Consider the following 27,401-nt stretch of genomic DNA (forward strand, 5'->3'; position numbering starts at 1 on the left):
AAAAAAAATTTAAAATAAAATTTGAAGTATGAGATTTTAAAATACATTTTCATGGCCTGGACATTACTGTCACCCGTTAATGTCATTGCATGTCTCTCTCTCTCACCACCTTCCTCTGTGGAACAGTTACCCCACAACCTATTCACATAGAAAAATCTTTGAATTGCTGTTCCTCTGGTCAAAGCATCCCCACAATAGCAATGGAGAGAGAAAGTTCAAATAGTTAGACTTACCAATATATCAACAGACCTTTGTTAAATTATTGGAGAACATTTTGTAGATGGTACATGCCATAGATATTCTGTGCCATTGGTGGAGGTGTGGATTTTTTTAATGGATGCTTTGCTTGGTGATATTGAGGGCATTGGATCAGAGGTCAATCTACAGGGCTATAAGAGTCGCAGAGAGGATCACTGGGGTTTCCTTCCCCCTCCCCCCCCCCCGCTACCATCTTCCCCCATTGACGTGATCTACCAGGATAGTTGTTTGAAGTGGGGGGGGTTGCAAAATCATTGAGGACCCATTCCACCCTGCACATAGCATCTTTTATCTATTGGGAAAGAGATACAGGAGTATCAGAGCCAGCACCACCAGGCTGAGGAACAGCTTCTTCCCACAAGCAGTGAGAGTGTTGAACAAACCCTCTGAGGCCCTACTACTTATTTAACAATATTTATTTATTTTTATATATGTACTGCATAAAAAAACTGTATATCTGTTAAATTTGTATGTGTGTTTACATGTTTTTGCACCAAAGAATGTAGAATGCTGTTTCATTGGGTTGTACTTATACAATCGGATGATAATAAACTTGAACTTCATGAGAGTTGCTGAGTTGAATTGGACAAAATTACTGACCAGTGACCTGTGGGTGCTAGAAAGGTTCTTGGAAATCAAGAGGTGAGGATATAGAATATCCAGCCTCTGACCCTATTGGTCAATGATGGAGACTCCCAGAGTGTTGATAGTGGGGATTCGACAATTGACTAGATCTTGCTGCGTGTAGAAATGAACTGCTTCATTACCTGGGCATTTGCAAATGGAGGAAGTTTACTTCAGTAAGCTGTGTAGCTCAAGCTTACTTATCTGTTATGCTAGTCCTGTGGAAATAAATGTTTTTTTTTAAATTTAAAGATTCTATTCCTTTCCATGTAAGATTTTTAATGGTTCACAATAATTTTAAATTAAAATTAAAATGAATGTTTTAAATAAAATGTAACTCTGCAAGACAAAGTTCAAAGTTGAGATTTATCATTACTGTACGACCTGACATCAGATAAAACTCTGAGATCCTTTTGCCTGCGGGCCAGGCAGAATTTCTACTTATCAATAGTGCAAAAAACTGTACTAAAGAAAAATATCTATACAAAAGAGAGAAATCCAAATAAAGAAATAAATGCAAACAAACTAACTGTTCAAGGCAGAAAAAAAATTCAATAATTAATAATTGCAAAGTAGGAGTCCTTAAATGACTAATGACTCTCTGATTGAGTTTGTTGTTGTGAAGTCTGACGATGAAGAGGTAGCAACTGTTCCTGAACCTGGTGGTTCGAGACTTGTGGCATCTATACTCTTTCCTGATGACAGCAGCAAGGACAGAGCATTATCCTGGGTAGAGTGGATCCATGCACCATTCCAATGTAGATTTTCTCCATTTCTTGGCATTGCATGTTAAATTATACTAATCGTGCAGACTAACAATCAGAAAAGCGTCATTCATTGAACACTGCATCACATATTCTATCACCACTCTAAACCAAAATTTCCATTTTGCATTGTTTCTAAATTCTGTCCAACTGGCAGAGATTGACTTTAGAAGATAGTGTCAGGTATTCTTTATTCAATCATGAACACTTTCTCTCTCATCTTTGTTCATCACACTGTCATTAAAACCCAGTCATTATGGTTTTTTTTATTTGCTGCATTTGCATACCATTTTTAAAGATATTCTGCAATTATTTTTGGGCTAAAGGGACATTTTAGCACTAACACAGGAACAGCAATGGAAAATACACCAGACAATAGTAAATTCAAAATAATAGTTATTTTTATTGAACAATTTAATAACATAACATTTCTTACCTATCTCTAAACTTAACTCTAAATTTAACCCCACTCTGCGCAAATGTAAATGTGTGTGTAATAAAATCCCACTCTGAAGAGTCCAGTTTTAAAACTTCAGCTCATTTTATTTGCTTGAAGATCTTAAATTCTCTGTTCAGAAATAATTACAAAATGCTTTTAAACATCATATCTCTAGGCCTCTTTACTCACAAATTCTGTCCTGAGACAGGGAATGTGGCTATTTTCTTCCACAATGAATTAACAAACCTAGACCAGGGTTAAACGAAGTAGCCAAACAAAAATAGACTCAGTCGAAAACTGTCGTCTTTTCCAAAAAGACAGCAAAGTGGGTTTCCTTATTTAAAAAGCCATTGATTCTGTGTTCCCTTTTCCCAGGAGTAACACACGCTGCAAATTGACTATCCTAAAGATGTCTGAATTCATTAATAGATTTCTCCAAATCACGTGACCATTTACATCATCAATGAGGTCAGTTCCAATTCTTTAAAATCATGTGATCAATTATTAGAATTTTAAACAGTTGCAAACCCTAGTTTCTTGAAAACCATATGATCTTCATACCTCTGTCTTGTAGACGACGCGACTCCAAAAAGACTACCTCATCTTTGTTTCAAAGGCTTTATTATATCATTCTCATGGCCCTGAGTTTCATTTCTCTTGTTCAAGAGACCTTAAATAGGTTAGTTTAAAAACTTCCTTCAGCAGTTCTTATTGAGCACATAGATACTTAAGATTTTAATAAAGCAAACACTCCATTGTCTTTGAATAATTCAAATCCATTAGCTCTGTCTTTCCCAGACATGTCGATTCCAAAAATGAACTCTTTTCTCTGACTTCAATGGTTCTCTGTAAATGTGCTATGACCTTGTACCAGCCCACAACTAACTTACTAAGAATACAGATACAATATTTTAACTCTACTCAGACTTCACTAAGACATTTTTATGTATAAGCAATTAAATTAAAGGTGAACTCAGATCTGTGTTTGGGTCTCTAACCTACTCTCAAGCTGCTTTCCATCCACCCACCTGGGATTTAGAGAGGCAGCACAAGAATCAGGAAGCTAATATTCTCCCAGGAGGCAATTCAAATAAGCTGCTGATGCTTGGATGCTCTGAATGAAACCACTTTGGAGGTTGCTGGATGGGTCTCCCAGGTTTTGGAAAGCATGGCAGCTGAAGTGAGGAGAGGAATGCTGCAGGGGAAGGATGTTATATTGTACTATTTGTAGTTTAGGAAAAGCAGGAGAGCTTCTAACACCCCCAGCTGCCGAACACCCTCCATCAGCACACTTCTTATACATATCACCTGCACAGCATACTGGGGATCATTATTACACACCGACATCTTGACACATTGGCTTTTCCCTTCCCCGATTAAAGATGGCCACTGTAGGTTCAGTGTTCTTTTATTTTTTTTCCTAGTTATTTCATTTTATCTTTGTTTTATTAATTCACAATAGTTTAATGTCTTCAAGTAAATGTATTAGTCTTACAATAATTGTTTTCAAAAAATTTATTTGTATTAATTATTTTAATTCATTTAAACTGTTTTTAAAAATCTCTGTAGATAAGTATTCTGCCAAAAGCCACTTGGGCAATTATGGTTGGGCCCTTAGACTCTATTGGATAAGAACACAACAAAGCAAATATTTTGGCAACTAAACTATGTCTCCAGATCAAAATGGATTGTTCTAGTTTTGCATGTGGGTGCCAAGTAAGTCAACTCTTATCATTTCAGAAATTCTTTACAATTGCCCAACAATATGGGTCAACAGGGGTGGTAAGTAGTATTTGTGCCACACAAGTGCGATGTAATAATGATAACCAACAAGAGAAAATCTAGCTATTATCTCCTGACATTCAATGGTATTATCGTCACTATCCATGTCCATATCCTGGGGGGTTACCATTCACCAGAAACTGAACTGGAGTAGCCACATATACAATGTGGCTACAGGATCATGTCAGAAGTGAGGAATCCTGTGACAAGTAAGCCTGTGCACCATCCATAAAGCTCAAGGCAAGAATGTGATGAAATGCTCACCACCTGCCTGGATGAGTACGGCTTCAATGATACTTGAGAAGCTTATTACCATATAGGACATGGCAGCTCTCTTTGCAAGTGCCCCAACCACAGCCAATCAGTCACTCTACCACCACCTCATGGTAATAGTAATTTGTACAAACTACAGGATGCGTTGCTGTTACTCACCAAGGACCTCTACCAGCAATAAGGACAGGGGAAGCAAAAGCATCGGGAGCACCTCTATCTGGAAGTAAAGGCACCATTCTGACTTGGAATTATATTGCCATTCTTTCACCATTGCTGGGTCAAAATCTTGGAATGCCCTTCTCTAACAGCGTTGTAGATATATTCACACCCGAAGGTCTGCAGCAGTTCGATAAGCCAGCCACCACATTCTCAAGATCAATTAAGGCTGGGTAATTAAATCCCAGCTCAGCTTATGAAGACCATATCCCTTGAGTGGAAAAAAAAGGAGCCTTTGCTATTTCTACAGAATTCATCCTGCATCTTGTTACATATACCCTGCATGCAAGGGAAACAAATCTCATTGACTACGCCGGTTTGCCACTGGATCTCATCAATTACTTTCAACTCCATTTTAAAAAGTCGAAAGTCCCTGTTAATTCATTGCCTTTTGTCTTTTTTTATTTTTATTTATTTTGAAATGTGGTTTATATAAATGTTTACACTATGACGTTGCAGCAAAACAATGAATTTTGTGTCACGTTCATGACAATAAATTCTGATTCTAAAGTATGTAGAATAGTTATCTGAGTACTTAATGTAGAATAGTTTCTGTTGTTCATCCATCTCCATTATCTATATCACCAGAGGTCTGGGGATTAGAGTGTACTTTATAACCCCGTGTCTTATTTGACCACGTTGTACTGCTGATCCAATAAATTCAAAGGATGTCTGTAATTAATCAGGGATGTGAGCTTTACAAACTCCCTTGCATGTTTGCAATGCACTCAAGCTATTTTTGAGATGGCAAAAATATCCAACAGCAAATTTATATTCTCTGAATTCACGGATGTAGAAATTTTTTTTAAAAATCCACCAAGAGTGTATCTTTCAAACTGGAATGTTGCCAAGAACTAATCAAGAAATCAGATTCATTTCCTACAGGGATTCAGGAGACAGTCAATCCTTTAAAAAATATTGTTGATTTTAGACCTGTTGTGAGAATGAAAAGCTTGGTGGCTTCTTTCCAAGCGTTACTCAATTGTACAGTTACAGTTAAAATTTAGAATTATTTAGAACAATTCAGAATAATTTTGTAATATTACATTTTTCCATCCTAAAAATGAAACACTAGCAAGTATCTAGCAACACTTTACAGGACTACTCCCATCCATATCGATTGGGAGGTTTTGGTACACGACTGAATCTCCTTAGTTCTTGTGGAGCTACTGATTGATCATCCTCCACACTATGGCAGACACGACCGGATTTCCTTAGTTCTCGTGGAGATACTGATTCATCATCCTCCACACTGTGGCATACACGACCGGATCTCCTTAGTTCTTGTGGAGCTACTGATTCATCATCCTCCACAGTATAGCATGTCATACCTTCTTCCTCCTCCAGTCATGGTACCACCAGGTTTATTTTATCTTGTTCCACAATAGATGTGGGGATTGCCTGGGCTTCTGGACAAGGTGCCAAGTCACAAGCAGACACAGTAGACTCCTGTCCATCTGGGTACCTGATATTGGATTACTGTCAAGGAGTTCAACTTGATCTTGAAGTGGCTCGTTCTTTTTACTCCTTACAAACCTTCTTAGTAGTATGGGTCCAGGGGTCATTAGCCAGGAGGGCAGTGAATTTCCATAGGATGACCTGTGTTAGAATGCAAAAAAAACATGGGGTGCACACAACAGTGATCTTTGGGAGTGTAGTACCTCAGGAAGCACCAGTTTCCAGTGCTTCTCAGGCAGGATATGTGATCTAAGGATCAAACAGACTGTCATTGAACCTCTCTACCCACTTGATTGGGTGGTATTGGGCAGTATGACTTGTAGCAACCCTCTTCTGGGAGAGATAATCTTTCAGATCCGTAGACATGAAGGTGGTGCCTTGATCAGAGTATATGCAATTTGGCATTCTGCATAGGCTAAAGGGAAAATCCAGGCATCTGACCACTGTTGCAGCATGCATATTGGGACATGGCAAAGGGGAAACATGAGTATTCATCAACATGGGATATGCGAAGCTGTTAAGCAAGGGTCCCTTGAAATCAATACTAAGACGTTCCATAGGTTTTGTTGCTTTGATAAGAATCCCTCCTGGTGGATGCTAGAGCTGAGGCTTTAGTTCAGCACAGGCTCTGCATGAAGCACAAGTCTTCTTGACATCTTCTGTTATGTCATTGAGCAGAGTATTAAGTAGAAGGATATGAAAGTCATATTGCAGTCATATAAAACTTTGGTTAGACCACACTTGGAGAATTGTGTGCAAATTAGTCGCTCAATTACACACAGGGTACAGAAAAAATTTACCAAGATTGTGTCTGGATTAGAAGATATGGGAAGAGCATGAGTTGTCCCCACCAAAGCATTGAAGTTTGTAAAATTTATGAGTGCCATGTAAAGGGTAGATATCAGAATCTTTGCCCAAGGATAAAAATGTCACATAGTCGAGAACGTGCTTTTAAAGTGGGTGGTGGGGGTGATGGATGAGTTTCAAGGAGTGTGTGGGGTAAGTTTTTACACAGAGGTGCCCAGAACTGGCTGCCAGGGGTAGTCCTGGAAACAAGATACAATAGCAGTACTAAGGTGGCTTCTGGATAGACATCTGAATATGCAGAGAATAGAGGGGTATGTGTGAGCAGCAGTTTTACATTAAATTGGGCATGATATTCAATGCAGACATTGTGGGACAGAGGGCCCGTTCTTGTCCTACACAGTCCTATGTTCTAATACTGACGCAGACTAAGTTGAGCTGCAATTTATCCTTTAGCATGCAGGTCTATTATATATTGTCTACACTGAAAATGTGATGCACTATCAATAACTCAAAAGATGAGTAACAGAACTATAGGGTTTTATTTACAATAAACTTGAAGGTCATCCTGTACTGTGATGCAGGCTCTCTGGGGAGGGGTTATGGTGTTAGAACCTTTATACAGGGGTCAAGAGGGAGGAACCACAGATACAGTCACAGAACGGGGAAGAGCCAGATTAATGAGTGTACAGTCATTCACCACAATGTTTTCAGAACTTCCACAGAAACATAGAAAATAGGTGTAGGAGTAGGCCACTTGGCCCTTCAAGCCTACACCGCCATTCAATATGATCATGGCTGATCAGTACCCGGTTCCTGCCTTCTCCCCATACCCCCTGATCCCTTTAACCACAAGGGCCAAATCTAACCTACTCTTAAATATTGACAAGGAACCGGCCTCAACTACTTCCTGTGGCAAAGAATTCCACAGATCCACCACTCTCTGAGAGAAGAAATTTTTCCTCATCTCAGTCCTAAAAATCTTTCCCCTTATCCTTAAACTGTGACCCCTGGTTCTAGTTTTTCCCAGCATTGGAAACAACCTTCCTGCGTCTAGTCTGTCTAAACCCTTAAGAATTTATATAAGATCCCCTCTCAATCTTCTAAATTTCAGAGAATACAGATGCAAGTCCTTCCTCCCCTGATATCAGTCTAGTGAACTTTTTCTGCTCCCCCTCCATGATGAGGTTGTCCTTCCACAGATAAGGGGACCAAAACTGCACGCAGTACTCCAGTTGTGGTCTCACCAGGGCCCTGTACAGCTGCAGCAGGATCTCCCTACTCCTGGACTCAATGTTCATGTTCAATCTCACAATTTAATCTGCAACACCACAGACATAAGGAGGCAGTAATAGTTTTGATCAACAGGAAGCATCTTAATTTCTATATTTTTGAAAGAGGACAATAATTTACATCATTGCTGACATACTGTAAATGAAAATGTCACTGTAGTGTAGTGATGGGTTTATACTGACTCTTCAGACAATTCCATGAAATGTGAAATCCATGTATTAGATAAAACTTTTCACTCCACTAAGTTAATTTATTTCTTGACATCAATTGGATTGACACAGGTTTCATTGGACTCTAGTATACCCTGAGGCACTTCTTAGTGTATTAAAAAGTACTGTGGATTGACTGACAAACTGATATGGATATTTTGTTCAGAGCTTTTAAATTTTCTTGTGAAGATATTTTTCACACCAACACATCTTACGTCGACATAAATCGGACAATGCGGCTTCAGATTTTTCTATCAAAAACTAAAGTCTCCCAGCATTTGTATAGATTTCCTCTGGGAGCTCCGGTATATCAGAAATTATACGGGGGTTATAGGTTAATTGGTGTATTTGGGTGGTATGGACTTGTGGGCAGGAAGGGCCTGTTACCATGGTGTAAGCCTAAATTTAAAAAAAATACTCTTTATCCCATCTTGCATAAAACAGCAGAGAAATTTGCAACCTATGCAAAGGTTGTCAGAACTTATGGTTTTCTGAGCCACACTCATTTATTTAAATAAGATGTTGGCTTCATTGAAAATCCTCATGAAAGAAAGCTGCACCAATATGCTCTCCATTTGCTGTTGCATAAGTCAGAATCTGGTGATTTAAGGTTTTATGGAAATTTGGATCCATTATTTATAAAACCAGGCCTGGTATTAGACATACTTGCCTTTGATTATTTAGGGTTTAACATTTTTTTTTTGATGGAGGTCATCTAAAATGTCAGCTGCTAATAGGAGAGAGTGAAAATCCAGGAATCTAGAAACTATGGATGGGGCCAAAAATTGAGTAACTCGCAATCATATTTAAGTTTTATATAATTAATAGACGGGAGCTTAATATGAAACATAAAATATGAAATAAAAATATGAATATGAAAGAATTTAAAATAAATCCCTTTCCAACAATTTAAATCTGAAAGAATGAGAGTCCGCATTTGGAGCAGTTATTGTCTATTCAGAAGATATTTGACAATAATTAACATTCATTAAAGCTGGTGGACACTTAATTTCTGTGGTGATTTTAGCACTATGTACCTGATTGCTGTACAGTGAGACTGCAGCTCCCTGAGAAATATAACATTTTGAGTTTTGCTATGCCACCACTTACCTGAAGTTATCACCCTGGTCACTTCTCACTGCTCCTTTCAGGAGGAGGGTATAGAAAACTTGAGTCCAGCCCCTCAAGATCCAAGAAGAGTTTTTATCCAACAGCCATCAGGCCCTTGAACCTCCACACTCTACCCTAACCCTAACTATAACCTATTCCAGAACCACCAAAAAATCTGTCGGCACTATTGAAATGTCACTTTTTTCTTGCACTAACTGAAATTGTGAAAAATTATTTCTCTCTTCTTTGATATTTAATATTTCTCTTTTTTCTGTCTTGGCATTTGTGGTCATTTCATTTTCACTATTGTAGTTGGTGTATCTTATGTACCCGTGTGGCAAGTAAAAACCAGTGTATTTCTTCAATGTTCTTCTTTGGCTTGGCTTCGCGGACGAAGATTTATGGAGGGGTAATGTCCACGTCTGCTGCAGGCTCGTTTCTGGCTGACAAGTCCAATGCGGGACAGGCAGACACAGTTGCAGCGGTTGCAAGGGAAAATTGGTTGGTTGGGGTTGGGTGTTTGGTTTTTCCTCCTTTGTCTTTTGTCAGTGAGGTGGGCTCTGCAGTCTTCTTCAAAGGAGGTTGCTGCCCGCCGAACTGTGAGGCGCCAAGATGCACGGTTTGAGGCGATATCAGCCCACTGGCGGTGGTCAATGTGGCAGGCACCAAGAGATTTCTTTAGGCAGTCCTTGTACCTCTTCTTTGGTGCACCTCTGTCTCGGTGGCCAGTGGAGAGCTCGCCATATAACACGATATGTAATATGTAATTAAGCACTATATAACAATAAACTCACATTGATATTGAACATGTCCTTCGTCAAGGTCCCAACAACCTTCTCTATTGCCTCTCAATAATCTGGGGATACATCCTAACAGGCCCAAGAGCCATCCACTGTAATGTTCTTCAGAAGATCCAGCACCACCACTTTCATGATCTGAAGATGCTCAACACACTCGCATTCTCCACACTTCTCTCACTATCCTCCATGCCCTCCTCCTTGGTGAATACTGATGAGCAATGTTGGCTACAAATTATAGACAAAGGATGTAATTTAGGGCTACATATCTAATAAAGAGGCATTTTATCTGCCACGTTATCAGTGACGTGATGGAAAATGTCTCTGGGCAGACTTTTCTTAGTTCTACAATTACTGGCAATTCAGCTGAGCTGACAAGCTTGCTTCAACTTGAAAAAGTAGTAAATGATTACAATTAGTTTCACGAATGTGAGAAGTCTGAGCAAACTATAAATGCATTGGGCTCAGCACTGCTGGCTCGCAGCTCAAGGGGCCTACACTTGATTCTGACCTTGGGCGTTCAAGTTTGGAGTTTTCATTTTCTTCCCCTAACTATGTGAGTTTCTGCCAGGTGCCTCCAATTTCCTCCATGTCCCAGTTGCTTAGTTAAGTGCCTGTGAATGGCCATTGAGTGAAGCTAATTGCATTGGGAAGGGGGGGTGGGGGGGGGGTGTAATCAAAGGGGAGTTGATGAGCAAGTGAAAAGAATAAATTGCAGGGGTAACAGGGAAATGAGAAATGGTTTGGGAATGATTGGTTGCTCCTACAGGTATGGACCCAGTGGCCTAAATGGCCTTCTGTGTTATAAGAATGTAAATAAATAATTATATAAGTCACTAGCACATTCAATATCCCATTATCTATGCAGTAGATTCCTTTTTATTTCTCACAGTAAGATTCTGGACTGATTTGCATGTGTACTGATTTTTATAGTTTATTATCTGATGAATTGTTAAAAGATTGCCTACTCACTCATGTGTTTTAGTCAGAAATTCTTTCTCCCTTTTGTTCTTGCTGGCACAATCCTTTGCTGACTGACAGTCTCCTCCTCTCTTTTCAGTTTCAGCCAACATTTATGATCTCTCTCTCTCTCTCTCTCTCTCCATCCCTCGGGGCTGCTGCACTCCATGAATCTGGAGAGAGGGAGGTGTTGGAATACATATAATTATACAATTTTCCAATGTTCACATATGTAAGAAATTAATTAACCCAGCCCAATGTGAAATAACTTATTCTAAGTAGGTGGAATTACACATAAAAGAAATGACACTTCAGGCATTCCTTTTTTATTAAGGGCTTCAGGTTACCATTATTAATCAATCTCTTCTGTCATGTTATGCCTGCCTCTTTGCAAGGTAGGTGAAACAGTTGTTGCTACCTGGATTATACCTCTTTCCATCCAGTTTCTTGCAAGGACCCTCTCTCTCAATTCCTCTGCCTATTCTCAGAATGAGGCCTTCCATCCAGGATATCCAATATATCCTCTTTCTGAAATGAACACGGTTTCCCCGACTATCGCTGATAAAGCTCATACCTATATTTCTCCCCTTTCCCCCCCCCCGCCCCTCGCCCCAGGTAGGACAAGGACAGAATCCCTTTAGTCCGCAGGCAATATGATTGAGTAAATAGATTAAACAGTAGAGGAATATATTTTTATTTACTCAGGCCAATGAATTTTTTTTGTTTAACTGATTACTTATTTATAATGACTGGATAAATAAGTCATTAGTAATTATTTAAATTGGTTATTCAGTCCTTATTACAGTCAGTGAATTAAATTTTATTGATGATTTTTTTTTTGCTGATATTTAATTTATTAAAATTGAGATTTTTTTTGTTTATTTATGGTATGCAGTGACCAATTTAGTAATTCATTTAAAATTGGATTTCTTTGACATTTGGTGAAGAGTTTAGCTAGTTATATGGTATTTGATCATTTGCTGATTTATGAATTCAATTATTATGGTGAAAATTGGTCAGTGATTGTGGGTTTGAAGGAAATATTAAACTATCTAGCACACCAATTTACATTTCCCCACTCTGTCTTCTCAGCCTTCCTTTTACTTTTTAAAAATAATGCTGTCATTGCAAATTTAAACCACATCACTGGTCTAAAAAAGTATCCATTTACATGCTAATCTCTTGTTCATACACATAGGTGATACTTTGGAGATTTTAAAAACAAAAATCACACTTTTAATATTTCTCTGTTAAATTTCCATCACATTTTTCTTTCCCTCAACCCAATCTTCTCTTCCTTTGGTTATCCCTTTTTCTGACTAATTTGACTAGACTTGTTCTATTTCTATTGGTCTTGTGCTTCATTCTCAATTTTAAATCACATGATCACTAGAGGGTAGGGTGGCTATTTCCAAATTTAAACCATATTGCAAAAACAACAACTACAAACACACTGTATTTACTGTATATGGTAACCTATGACCATGTTCTCCTTTTGGATGGCCACCCTACAGGCCTGGAGCTCTAGACCACTCTGAACGACTGGCACCACTGATAAACCATTTGTTTTATTTTGCCCATTCTATCACTGAGGCCTGGCTTAACATGATATCCTTTTTTGCATTTTAAAAGAATTTGCAAACTCATATATTACAAACATTTTCTTGACCATCTTGTTAATATACCATGTCTTCTGCAAATTTCTATGAATGTATGTATCTGAAGGTCTCCCTGCACTGCTTACATTCAAAAACAGTGCCATTGACATTATTTTGTGCTTCATGTTTCCCTCCTAATGTGCATCACTTCAACTTAACTTCATTAAATTGTATTCATCCTTTGTCAGGCCATAGTCCATTTCTTCCTGAAGTTTACTGACCTTTTATTACAAGGCAAAGATTTATACCAATCATAAAATACAAAATTATACTGTGAGTCCAGGTCACGTGTTTAACCACATAAGCAATAATCCTCTTGCCAATTCTCATGCAGGTTTGTCTTCAATCAGAAAAATATCCATTGACATCAAGCTATATTTTTAATTCAGCATTTCCATAGAAATATAACGCCAGTGGAGTGCTTTGGATAAAGAATACAACAGTTGGTAAACTAAACTTTGCTGTGATTATTTTTTCTCCTGAGTTTGACTTGTTATAAAGCATGAAAATAGAGAAAAATGGCTGTGATTATTAGTGGTTCTTTGGCTTGGCTTTGCGGATGAAGATTTATGGAGGGGGTAAATGTCCACGTCAGCTGCAGGCTCGTTTGTGGCTGACAAGTCCGTTGCGGGACAGGCAGGCACGGTTGCAGGGGAAAATTGGTGGGTTGGGGTTGGGCTTTTCCTCCTTTGTCTTTAGTCAGTGAGGTGGGCTCTGTGGTCTTCTTCAAAGGAGGTTGCTGCCCGCCAAACTGTGAGGCGCCAAGATGCACGGCTTGAGGCGATATCAGCCCACTGGCGGTGGTCAATGGGGCAGGCACCAAGAGATTTCTTTAGGCAGTCCTTGTACCTTTTCTTTGGTGCACCTCTGTCACGGTGGCCAGTGGAGAGCTCGCCATATAACACGATCTTGGGAAGGCGATGGTCCTCCATTCTGGAGACGTGACCCATCCAGCGCAGCTGGATCTTCAGCAGCGTGGACTCGATGCTGTCGACCTCTGCCATCTCGAGTACTTCGACGTTAGGGATGAAAGCGCTCCAATGGATGTTGAGGATGGAGCGGAGACAACGCTGGTGGAAGCGTTCTAGGAGCCGTATTAGTGGTTAAAATGTGGTCAATAGTTTGAAATCTATTGTTGCTGCTGAAGTCCTCCAAAAATTTGAGAGATGGAGTGGTCAAATTATGTAATTTATCCTCTTAATAAGAAAATAGTTCATCCAGATTCAAGGATTCCAGTTGGATGTTTCGATTGAAAGAATGACCTCTTTCAATTGATTGCCTCTAGAGTCAACTCTTGTGACAGTATCGCTAGTTCTAGAATCCAAAGTGTAGCAATTTTCTTTGTTGTTGATTCATTTTCAAAATGCAGCTCTCCCTTTTACAGTGAGCTCTTTCCCTTTTAGAGCTACCTCTATTTCTTTGCTAGTTCCATACTCAAAATGGGGCAGGAGCTGATGGCCCACAGGCATTCCCCAGGATTGGCTTAGATAATGCATTACTTTCCAGTCAAACAAGCCATTTTTCTGGATAGTTCAAGCAGACCTTAACTAACTTCCAATGAATACTACCCTTGTGCACATTGGTCACAACAGGTGTATCTCATAGTCTCTTTCTCTTCATTACACTGTCCCAACCACTTCATTTACTTCTTTAGTTGTGCATTTCTGTTCCTATTGACCTGGCAGTTACGGTAATTCAAATTATTGGTTCTGTTTGGAACTATTCAGATGGTAAGACAACATTCTACCATCCATTCCCATATTCAGTGTCCCAGTATTTAACAATTCAGAATGTAACAGGCTTTAAATTATAGTGTATGAATGTTGGTGTGGGAATTAATATTCTGTTCACATGAGATTCTTTTTTTTTGCCGATTGAAAAAAGAAATGAGCTTATATGACCACGGTAAACAAAATCCAGTATTTAGCAAACAAACCGAAATGCTTCGCAAATGGTTCATTAATAGTTTTATAAACATCTGAGGCATATTTCTTTCCTTCAGAGAGAACCTTTTCCTCCATGCATAAATGGTTTCCTGGGAAACCTATTTAAGGTCCTTGTTGCTCATCTAGCTTTAATGTTTCATTTCACCTCAACCAGAGTTGCTCTCTTTTCAGCAAAAACAATACACACATAATTTTGTTAAAATGCAAACCTATTCACATAGACGTTTTATTTCCTTCCTTCAATTTAGGTGCAATTTACTGCGATACATTTTTGTTCTTTAATTGAATTGCGAGATATGCATGATAAAATTTGTTGGAAAAAATGAGCAGTGTCCATATTAATCAAAATTGTCAAAATGGATATAAATTCTACTTGAACTGATGATGTATTTTTAATTTGCTGTGAGGGTTCAAATTCCCACCCAGACATTTTCAAAATTAGAAATTTGAAATGTGCTTTGAATCAACACAGAACATAATCCTTTATTATTATTCTTTGCATTAAAGATATTGATTGATGTTCTTAGAGAATTGAAATCTGGTAGTTTCATCCTACAACTGAATGTGGACATCATAAAAATAAGCATTTTACAAGAAGAAAAACAGAATGACTTGCTTTATATTGTAACTTCTTTGAGAAATGGCTAGTCTCAGGAAATTTGTTGTTATCTTGTGGCCTTTGTCTAGGCCATGCAAATAAATATTGTGCTTTCTTGATGGAATTATAATTAAGCTGGTTTTTGCATCAAATCATAATTTCACAGAAACTCTTCTGCATTTCAGCTGTTTTCACAGCTACATGTACATAATGACAATAAAGCAGCACTGGAAGGAGCCATCAGTCATGTGGGCGATGTATTCATAGCAACTTGAGAGAAAACAAGACCCAGCAATCAGAGAAAGCCTCATTCCGCTGCTCTGTGTAAACCACAATGCCCTTGTTTCAGTATTCCTATGAAATACTAGATAATTTTTTTAAATCGTGTCATTGTAGCCTAAAGGGCTTCATCTTTACAGCACAATCAACAGGTTGAATGATCACGTTGAAAACAAATACACATCCCAAAGGCTATTGTTGGAGTGTGTGCTCAGTTGGACAGGCAGAATGTCTGACTGTGACATTTAGAGAAAGAAGACAAAATCAGAAATGGCAAGAACAAGTTTAAACATTTCAGCATGGGCGTGTTTAATTGGCTAAACTAGGGTCAATTCACTGAGCACGCATGTACCTTGACATGTATCCTTAATGCGATGAAACCTTGTCTGTTGCGATGAATTTTCCATCGATTTTTATTCCCTGCTCTGTCCACGGGTATCACATCAGACACTTCCTTTTTAAAGAGTCCAGTGCTTCCTCCCGATTGAGTGCTTGCTCAATATATCATTTATATACCAATTATGACTTAGTGGATTGCACTGAGTTAGATGTGTGGGGTTCACCTTAAATCAAGGCTAAGAAATCTGGTAAGGCATTAAACAACCTGCTTACTTAGTTTAACACAAAAGATCCCATGGCAGTATTCTGAAGAATCCTAGAGTCCTAGCCAATATTTTGCCATCAGCTAACGCATATAAAATAAATGATTTCCTCATGAGTTTTTGTGAAGCTTGCTGATCAACAATTTAGTGCTTTTGCTCTGACATTAATTAAACAAAATATACCTCATTGGTTGCTATTTGGTTTGTAATGAAACCATTAAAAACACAATGTGTCCAGGGCTCCAAGACCTTAATAACACAGGCAGTGTTGCTTTCACTGTTTGTGGCAGTTTGTTGGAAGTCTTGCAGGCAGTGACGCCGTTGTCATGCCCTTCCAAATGAAATGCATAATCATTATCTGCTTCTCCAAGCTTATTTCCTGGTGTCTAAAAATATTGTTGGCAGGCTAAGGATCCATAGGGGTCTGCCCCCTTGTAGCTTCTATCCATGGCCCTATGGCTTTATCATTCTCAAGTCTTTCTTCCTGCAGCTTCAACAATGGAATAGCCTGAAAGACACCATCGAGAGAGCCATTTATGATTGGAAGCAACTTAATAGTGTAAATGATCTGCACCCCTTTAAAATGATCAAAGTCTATGTTTAAACTTGTGGCAGATTTGTTTGCAATTTTGTAATGTCCTGCATTTACGAATGAGACCAGTGCAAAAATTATAAATGATATTGTGGTTCTAACTTTGCCATTTGATACCAATTTACAAATGTGTATTGGATTACCACCTATTTTCACAGAAAGTCCAATGAAAGTCTGTCCAAAGACTTGCTGCAGTGTTATCTATCTAGTTAGTACGACTGTCAGTGAAAACCTAGCAGCAAATTTATGTTTGATATATTAGTTTCAAATCCTTCAGGGTATGGGTGTAATTGAAACAGTTGAAAATGTCCTCTTGTCATTGAGGGGAAGTTGAGCAGAATAGCACAGGAGATCATCACAGAAACATTACAAATCCGAATCCGAATTTATTGTCTTGAAATTCAGTGTTTGCAGCAGAATCCGAGTGCAGACATTCAGATTATAACCATCTTACGACATTACTATAAATTAAAACTAGTGAATGAAAAGTAAGGCAGTGTCTTGGTTCGCTGATTATTCAGGAATCTGATGGCAGCGGCAAAGAAGCTGTCCTTGTGCCATTGAGTGATCGTCTTTAGGCTCCTGTACCTTTATCTTAATGGTGGCAGAGTGAAGAGGGCGTGGCCTAGGTAGTTGGGGTCTTTGAGCATAGAAGCTGCTTTTTCAAGACACCATCTCAGTGTAGATGTCCTCGACACCTGTGATTCCACAGGCCGAGTTAAAAACCCTCAGGAGTTTATTCTTGTCCTGAGAGTTGGTGCCTCCATACCAGGCAGTGATGCAACCAGCCAGAATGCTCTCCACGGTACACTTGTAGAAGTTTACGAGAGTTTTTGGTGACATACCGAATCTCCTTATGATATGTGACATCACAGACTAAATTTTACCTGATGGTCGCAGTTATTTGCTTTTGATAAAGTAACTAAATTAAAGAAAATGAGATGAAATCAGACACAAGAGATAAATTAAGTTCTTTATTATAATTGTTTCATTCCAAAATATTTATGCCAGCAATGATGCTGGGACTTTGATGTACCAGTCAGTTCATTGATAATATAAACTTTCTTGAGATTAATGTTTATAAAACTGTTGACCTGTGATAGAAGTGCATGAAAGGTGATGCTGAATCTAGAACACTCAAGAAAGTGGGAACTGCTATGCTGGTGTCAGTGACAATGCCAGTGTCTATTGCTGATTCCTAATTGTCCTAGAATTGTGAAGTGGTGAAATCCAGAGCTCAGATCCTTAGTAGCTGAAGTCCAGATGACCAACTGTGGAACCAAAAGCTGACAATGTACCAATATCCAGAAATTCAGAGTTTGCAGTGGATCATAGAGCCGCAAGATAGTGACCAAGACCATGGAGTAAGTTTTCAAATACAGGTATACTGGGTATAAATTACTTGGTGAAAGTTTGGATATGGTGTCAATTTTGAATAACCTTAATTCACGAGGAGTAGAATATAGATTATAAGTGCTGGACAGGGCAATTCAGCCCATTGAGCCAGCACCGCCATTCATTTAGATCATGGCTGATCTTCCACTATCAGTACCCTGACCCTGCCTTCTCCCCATAACCCTTAATTCCCCTGTCCACAAGAACCTTATCTAACTTATCCAGACAACACACCTCTACTACCTTCTGCAGCAAAGCATTCCACAGACCAACAACTCTCTGGATAAAAAAAAATTCTCATCTCTGTCTTCAACTATGACCACAAGTCCTAGTCACCCACAACATTGGGAACATGTAATCAGTTTCTATCGTGTCCAATCCCTTAACAATTTTATATACCTCAATCGTATCTCCCCTCATCCTTCTAATTCCAATGTATACAACCCCAGTTTAACCAACCTTTCAGCATACGTCAATCCCGCCATCCCAGGAACTAACCTTGTGAATCTACGCTGCACTCCCTCAATAGCCAGAATGTCCTTCCTCAAATTAGGAGACCAGAACTGGACACAGTACTCCAGGTGTGGTCTCACCAGTGCCCTGTACAACTGCAGGACATCTTTACTCCTATACTCTATTCTTTTTATGAAGGCCAACATGCTGTTTGCCTTTTTCACAGCTTGTTGAACCTGCATGCTAGCTTTTAGTGACCGATGTACAATACATATAGATCACGTTGCACTTCCCCACTCCCTAACTTGACTCCATTTAAATAATAATCTGCCTTTCTGTTCATACCACCAAAGTGGATAACCTCACATTTATCCACATTATACTGCATCTTCCATGCATCCACCCGTTCACCAACCTGTTCAAGTCTCCCTGCATTTTTCTGACACCCTCCTCACACTTTCACACTGCCACCCAGTTTCATGTATTCTGCAAATTTGCTAATGTTATTTATAATCCCATTATCTAAATCATTAATATATATGATAAACAACTGAGGATCCAGCACCGAGCCCTGCGGAACCCCATTTGTCATATCCTGCCACATACAAATGCTTCAAAATAGATCTTATTTAAAATGCCAGAACTCTGCTCAAGCCAGACAGTCCAGGCTCTGAGTGCCTTTGCATAAACTTTGAAGGATGCCTATAAGTAGGTGTTAATTGGACATGCTGTGGAGTAATGGATTCTTGTTTTGGAAAGCAACAGATGAACGAACTCAGAAGATTAGGTCCAGTGCCACAGTGTGTCTGAGTGCAGTTGGCTGTTCTAAGAGGGTCATGTGGTTTTCTCTGGGGTGGGGGGGGGGAAGAGACAGAGAGAAAGAGAGTCTACAGTTTTACAGTCAGCAGCAGCAGCTGGGACTGGAACAGGACAACCTAGCAAACTTGTGAAAAACCCCATTTTGAAGTTCTTACAAGATACAAGATATGCATAATGTTTCACTTAAAATAAGGGAAACAAAAAGGAACTCTGTGGTGACCTGAAAGAAAGAGGTTTTCATCTGGAAATTCCTGATGGGGCAAGTTTCTTCAGCAAAAAACTGAAGTGGTTGATCAAAAGGGATCAGTTGTGGGTATCCAACGGGCAACAAATCTCTCTGAAAACTGACAAGAACCTTCAGGCTCCAAAGCCTTGTGAACTTCATAAATGTTAAATTCTGTGCACAGTAAAAGAATTGACAGTGAACTTGGAGAAGTGAGATTGGACTGTGAATTAAAGAACTTTTCTGAACTTGTATACACATTACATACACATGCGCTTAGAATTAGAAGGGGGTTAAGTTAATAGTAATAAGTTAAAGTTTGATCCGGTTTTCATGTTTAAAGATAATTAAAAGTAATTTTTGTTTAAGAAACCATTTGTCTTGGTGAATTTGCTGCTGGGTTCATAACAGTTTCCTATCTGTCAACCAATCTTCTATCCATGTGAGCATCCTACCCCCAATATCATGCTCTCTGATTTTGCCGACTAATCTCCTGTGTGAGACCTTATCAAAAGCCTTCTGAAAGTTCAAGTACACCACATCCACTGGCTCTCCCATGTCCACCCTCCTTGTCACATCCTCGAATAATCGGAGTCATATACAAGCACCCAAACAGCAGCTCGGATATAGGAGGTAGAATAAATCAGGAGTTAAGATTGGCATGTGAGAATGGTAGTGATAGTTGTTTTGGGGGAGGTCAGTTGGACATCTGTTGGATTATTTCATTCTAAAGGTAATAGAGGCAAGGCTGAAATTATCAGTGGCAGATGAACTGAGACATAGTCGGATGTAAGAATGTTTATTGTGAACCATTAATCATTCTGAATTTTCAGTATGGATTATCAAATAAATATTAAAATCATGCTTTTTAGACATTATCTGAATAACTTCAGATGACTTGCTCTGAGCCCATCAATTCTGAGCTTATTGTCAAAATATTACACGTAGATAAAAGAGGCGCAGTTACTGGAATCTGGAACAAATTCAGAACCTGGAAGAACTCAGCTTGGTCCAGAGGCATCTGTGGGGACGAATGATATGGAAACCAATGTTTTAGATTAAGACTCTGCATCAGGAAAGATGGTATAGGGCTGATAGGTGCAAGGTACAACCAGAAGGTCCGGGATGATAGGTAAATGGAACCATGTGGAGAGCAGGGTTGTCAGAAGCTGGCATTCCCTTCCCCTACCCTGCTCTAGTTCCATTTGCCCATCATCTCCTCCCTCCTCTGGTTCCACCTATCACCTTAAATTTTTCAAATCACGTTTTTAAATTTAAACACACAGCACGGTAACAGGCCATTTTGGCCCATGAGCCCATGCCGCCCAATTACACCCAGTTAACCTACAACCCCCAGTACATTTTGAATTGTGGGAGGAAACCAGAAACCCATGCAGATACGGGGAGAACATGCAAACTCCTTACATATTCGAACCCAGGTTCCGATCGCTGACACTGCAACCGCATTGTGCTAACCTCTATCCCAACTGTGCCATCTCAAGCCTCTGTCCCACACTCATCCCATGTCCTGCTATATACAGGCAATCTTTCTCACTCTCCGTTCTGATGCAGGGTCTCGAACCAAATCCTTCACTTAACTCTCTTGCACTCACTTTTGACAGAAGCTTCCAGGGTTGTTTTCATTTGTTACATGTGCTATAATACTACTCCTGTAGATGGCAATATTGCAGCATATAAACATGCTTTACCAGAACATGGAGTGTTTTAAGCCATCAAATTTTAAACAAGCAGTGTCTATTTCTCTTGGTGGCATGGAGCAGCATTTTTGGGAGAATGTCAGTTCTTTGAAGAGACAAGAGAACTTCCCTTATTTTTTTTTAACCAGTGTTTTCAATTCAGTTAAAGTGAGAAGATTACAGTGAACACTTTCCTCATGGAACAGCAGGTTTCTTTCATAATTCAGGAGAGGAGATTGATTTTTAAAGGAATGGAAATTACTAAGTGACCAGGGTTCATGTCCCTGTTCAGGTACCACTGCCTGATTTCCTTTATGATAATCAGCTGCCTTCTTGAGGCAGTGTCTCACATAGATATTTGGGAGGTTGGTGCAATCATGAACTTTCTGCAATCTTTTGGATTCTTGGGTACTCGAGTTACCAAACAGTGATGCAACACAAGTCAGTATACTTTCCACAGTACACCTGTATAAGTTTGATAGATATTCAATGACATGCCAAATCGCCTCAGAAAGTAGAGGCTTTGGTGTGCCTTCTCCAAGGTGGCCTCAATGTGCTGCCTTCTGGAGAGCTTCCCAGGAACTTGAAAGAATTAACCTCTCCACTTTCAACACACTTTCCAGGTTTGAATATATCCTAATTTCAAAATGTGTCATCTTCTAAGAAACATGGGGATGATATTCTGAATTACTATCTTATTAATCTAATAAACCAAACTTTGTAGATGCAGTTTTTTGTAGCTTTAATTCATTGATAAAATGGATATACATTTTGCATAACTTTGCATTAAGATCTTCATAACAATGAATAAACAAAGCATATACTTTATTTAAGTTTAAAGAGGTATGCAAAAAGAAATAAGATGAATTCAAAGAAAATTATCTTAAGCTCACGTTCCCTTCATTGTTCGTTGAAGAATGTGATGCAAGCTCTTAGTCTGCGCGGATATTACAACGTATTACATCATAGTCACTGTGGTAACACTACAAACAATAGTCTTTCTTAAAGAGATGAGCACAAAATTAACTAAGAATCAAAAACACAAGGTTTTAAACTTTACATCCACTACTGACCTGTTAATGAAGACAAATGTGTCGTTCCTTGGCCTCCCTTTCCTAAAGTACACGATAAGCTCCTTGGTCTTGCTGACATTGAGAGCGAGATTGTTCTGGCACCACACAACCAGATTCTTGATCTCCATCCTATATTGTGTCTCATTATTTCCTGTTATTTGGCAAACAATGGCAGGGCCATCCTTGAGTTTATAGGAATGCATGGGAGTGCAAATGGCTACATCATATGAATGTGAAGGGAATAGAGCAGGAAACTGAGCACACGGCCTGAGATGCCCCTGTGTTGTTGGTCAACATGGAGAAGGTGATGTGGCCGAATCGACTTTTTGGGGTTTCCCAGTGAGAAAGTCAAGGGTCCATTCACAGAGGGATGAACAGAGCCTCAGCTCCCTGAGTTTGATTTTATATTTTGCTAATCTTTCTTCTTTGGCTTGGCTTCGCGGACGAAGATTTATGGAGGGGGTAAATGTCCACGTCAGCTGCAGGCTCGTTTGTAGCTGACAAGTCCGATGCGGGACAGGCAGACACGGTTGCAGGGGAAAATTGGTGGGTTGGGGTTGGGTGTTAGGTTTTTCCTCCTTTGTCTTTTGTCAGTGAGGTGGGCTCTGTGGTCTTCTTCAAAGGAGGTTGCTGCCCGCCGAACTGTGAGGCGCCAAGCACGGTTTGAGGCGATAAGTTCCTCAACATGATTATCCAACTGCACGAAAACCAACAAGGTCAGGTCAGATACAGCAACGAGCTCTCTGAACCCTTCTCCATTAACACTGGCGTGAAGCAAGGCTGCGTTCTCGCACCAACCCTCTTTTCAATCTTCTTCAGCATGATGCTGAACCAAGCCATGAAAGACTTCAACAATGAAGATGCTGTTTACATCCGGTACCGCACGGATGGCAGTCTCTTCAATCTGAGGCGCCTGCAAGCTCATACCAAGACACAAGAGCAACTTGTCCGTGAACTACTCTTTGCAGACGATGCCGCTTTAGTTGCCCATTCAGAGCCAGCTCTTCAGCGCTTGACGTCCTGTTTTGCGGAAACTGCCAAAATGTTTGGCCTGGAAGTCAGCCTGAAGAAAACTGAGGTCCTCCATCAGCCAGCTCCCCACAATGACTACCAGCCCCCCCACATCTCCATCGGGCACACAAAACTCAAAACGGTCAACCAGTTTACCTATCTCGGCTGCACCATTTCATCAGATGCAAGGATCGACAACGAGATAGACAACAGACTCGCCAAGGCAAATAGCGCTTTTGGAAGACTACACAAAAGAGTCTGGAAAAACAACCAACTGAAAAACCTCACAAAGATAAACGTATACAGAGCCGTTGTCATACCCACACTCCTGTTCGGCTCCGAATCATGGGTCCTCTACCGGCATCACCTACGGCTCCTAGAATTTTGCTAATATGATGATGTTAAACACTGAGCTGTACTCAATGAATAACCACATGTAGATGTTTTTGTGGTCCAGTTGATCTAATGCAGAGTGGAGAGCCAGTAAGATGGCATCTTGCCATTGACCTGGTGTGCCAATTGGCAAATTGAACTAGGTTCAGGTCCTTCCCGAGAAAGGTGTTGATGCACTCCAAAACCAATCTCTCAATCCACTGAATCAAAGTAGATGCAAGCGCCAATGGCCAATATTCGTTGAGGCAGGTTACCTTTCTCTTCGTGGCCTTTTGAAATAGGAGTGAACATCAAATTGTAGCAGCAAGAGTTTGAAAATGTCTGAAAAAAACTCCAACCTGCTGGTTTGCACAGGTTTTAAGGATGCAGCCAATACACCATCTGGGCTGGATGCTTTCCAAGGATATTAGATATTCGAATTAAGTGCAAGTCACATCAATCACAACACCACTATGTTCATGAAATAAAATATAAATCTGGATGGTTTAAATATCAATTTCTCCCAATTTGTACTTGGACCAAAATAAGCAGGGAAAAAAAAGCTGAACTTGAACTTTGCTTAGTTGTCTATCTACTCTGTTATCTGCTTTATTTCTGGTGCGCAGTAAGAACTACCTCCTTGCAGACTTGTCTTTGTATACAAGTAAGTTAGGCACAAATGAAAGAATGAGATAATGTATTCAATTTCAGCTTCACTTGCCCAGACTGATATCCAGAGTTGTGAGCCGAAATCCCACCATTACAACAGGACAATTTCATTTTAATAATTAAAATAATCGTGGAATTAAAAACTATCAAGAATGGTGGCAATGAAACCATTAGATTGTTATAAAATCCCACCTGGTTCACTAATATCCTTTAGGGAAAGAAATCTGCCATCCATATCTGATCTCCAATTTAATCTCCAGACCTGGAGCATTTTTGGTGCACACTTAATTGCTCTCAGTCCACATTCGATAGGCAAACACTCCAGATCAGTTAGAGATAGTCATTAAAATACGAAGGTTGTCAGCCTTGTCTTCATGCTGGGAATTTAGATGAATAAACAAGGTGGTTTACTATTCATAGATCAGTAAAAATATGCATCCAGCTGGGCGCTCAGCTGAAGACAAAACTCTGATTAAAATGTGCATGAGAAAAAAAATATTTACTGAACATAAAATAATCTTCTTAAACAATATTTCTGGTGAGGAGTGTTTCTTTGGACTGTGAATGATTTTCAAATTTGGCTGTGGGAGAAAGCAGAAGGCAGAGAATGAAACATTATTAATTATCAAACATGTTCCTTCCTTTTGAAGCTGCCAATAAGGTGTAAAACCAAAAAGGACATGGAGAATTCCTGAGAAGGATGGGATCTAAAAGGTTAAAGGGCAAGGACAAGGTGCATAGTAATGGTAGAGAAATGGGCAATAAAATATTCATATACTGTCAGAAATTAAGAAAACATCTGAACAAACATCTGAGTGTGAGTGTGTGTTATATAGACAGTGCCCTCCATAATGTTTGGGACAAAGACATATTTCCTTTATTTGCCCCTGTGCTTCAGTTTTAAATTTGTAATCAAACAATTCACATTTGATTAAAGTCCACATTTCAGATTTTATTTAAGATTATTGGGAACATTTTGCTTTGACCATGTACAAATTGCAGCACTTTTTACACATAGTCCCTCATTTTAGGGCACCAATATATTGGGGATATAGCAATGGTATGTATATTAAATTACTCATGTTTAGTACTTTGTTGCATATCCCTTGCATGCAATGACTGCTTGAAGTCTGGATTCACAGATATCACCTCAGGTATCTTCTCTGGTGATGCTCTGCCAGGTCTCTACTGCAGCCATCTTCAGCTCCTGCTTTTTTCAGGGGCTTGTCGCCTTAGGTTTTCTCTTCAGCCTATGGAAGGCCATGCTCAATAGGATTTAGATCGGGTGACTGACTTGGCCATTCAATAATTTTTCACTTTTTAGCTTTGAAAAACTCTTTTGATGTTTTAGCAGTATGTTTGGGATCATTGTCTTGCTGTAGGATGAATTGCCGTCCAATGCATTTGGAACTTGAGCAGATGTTTCTATACACCTCAGAATTCATTTTGCTACTGCCATCAATATGTATATCATCAGTGAAGATAAGAGCAGCGGAACCTGTGGCAGCAATAGTGCCCAGGCCATAACACCCCTCCATCATGTTTCACAGATGAAGTGGTACGCTTTGGATCTTGGGCAGTTCCTTTATGCTTCCACACTTCGCTCTTGCTATCTCTCTTATACAGGTTAATCTTGGTCTCATCTGTCCACAGACCTTTTTCCAGAACTCTGCAGGCTCTTTTAAAGATTTCATTTCTTTTTAATATATTTTTGTTGGTTTAGAAGAGAGAAATATCTTAAATCTTAATACAATAAAATATAGAACATGATTCATAAGCAAATTATACATTATATTATATACAATAATCATATATAGTAGAAATTCATTTAGAAAAACAGTTCATATTCTCTCATTGAAATAAATTTCTGGTACGGTAACTAAATAATCTCTTCTAAATGTAAAGAAAAAAGGAAAAGAAATAAAGAAAAAACAGAAATCAAAGAAAGATAATAAAAAAGGAAAGACTCCCCCATACTAATCCTACCCCTCCCACTAAACACAGTCACCAGCAAAGAGTAAGCAGCGGATCGAGTCCCAGCCTCCACACAACGAGCAAGTAAATAATCAATTTTGTAAAATTCAATCATATTTCTTTAATATCTTATTTTCTCTAAACTCAAGCAAGACATAATATCGCATATGAGTAGGTGGTAAACTATCTTTCCATTTAATCAAAATTGCTCATCTGGCCATCAATGAAGTAAAAGCTACAACTCTTTTTGGAATTAGATTCAAGGAAGTATTTTCCTGTTGAGAATAACCAAACAAAGCAATGCATGGACAAGGATTCAATTTGATCCTGAGAATCTCTGATACCGTTTGGAAAAATTGTTCCCAAAAACCTTTCAGTTTTGGACACTATCAAAGCACGCGGATCAGCGATGCCTCATAAATTCTACATCTGTCACATAATGGATCCACGTCAGAATAGAAACAGGAGAGTTTAACTTTAGACAGATGTATTCTATACACCACTTTGAATTGCAATAAACAATGTCGTGCACAAAATGAGGTATTGTTAATCAGGTCAAGTGCAGTATCCCAATCTTCATCTGAAATTGATACGTTCAAATCTCTTTCCCGTTCACTCCTGATTGAATTCCCTAAACCCACTTTTAAATCCATCAGGTTATCATAAATGGTTGCTCTCATCCACCGTGATGAAACTTTATATCAAAAAGTAAATCAAGCATATTGGTTTTGGGAACTTTGGGAAAATTAGGAAGTTTGGTCTGAGCAAAATGCCTTGTACTTCATGGCAAATTAATCTGGCCATCAGGTTTCTGTGGCTAATTAGTGGTTTGCATCTTGCAATAAAGCCTCTGTATTTCTGTTCATGAAGTCTTCTGTGGACAGTAGTTATTGACACATTCACACCTCCTCTGAACAGTGTTTCTGATCTGTTGGATAGGTGTTTGGGGATTTTCCTTCATTATGAGAATTCTTCTGTCATGAGCAGTGGAGGACTTCGTTGGCCTACCAGTCCCTTTGCAATTACTGAGCTCATCAATATGCTCTGTCTTCT

At 39.3% G+C, this 27,401-nt stretch overlaps 1 long non-coding RNA gene across 3 annotated transcripts in view; it reads right to left on the bottom strand.

Moving 5' to 3' along the window:
- Nucleotides 1-27,401, bottom strand: part of LOC138748862 (uncharacterized) — a 102,840-nt gene that overhangs the window by 70,538 nt on the left and 4,901 nt on the right. For 2 of the 3 annotated variants that reach the window (XR_011348289.1, XR_011348288.1), the window contains exon 2: nucleotides 11,000-11,160. The exons of the other annotated variant lie outside the window; for it this stretch is intronic. This is a non-coding gene — a long non-coding RNA (uncharacterized lncRNA). The remainder of the gene's footprint in view (nucleotides 1-10,999; nucleotides 11,161-27,401) is intronic. 3 annotated transcript variants of the gene reach the window in all.

This window comes from Narcine bancroftii, chromosome 13, assembly GCF_036971445.1.
Source record: "Narcine bancroftii isolate sNarBan1 chromosome 13, sNarBan1.hap1, whole genome shotgun sequence".
NCBI classification, from domain to species: Eukaryota; Metazoa; Chordata; class Chondrichthyes; order Torpediniformes; family Narcinidae; genus Narcine; species Narcine bancroftii.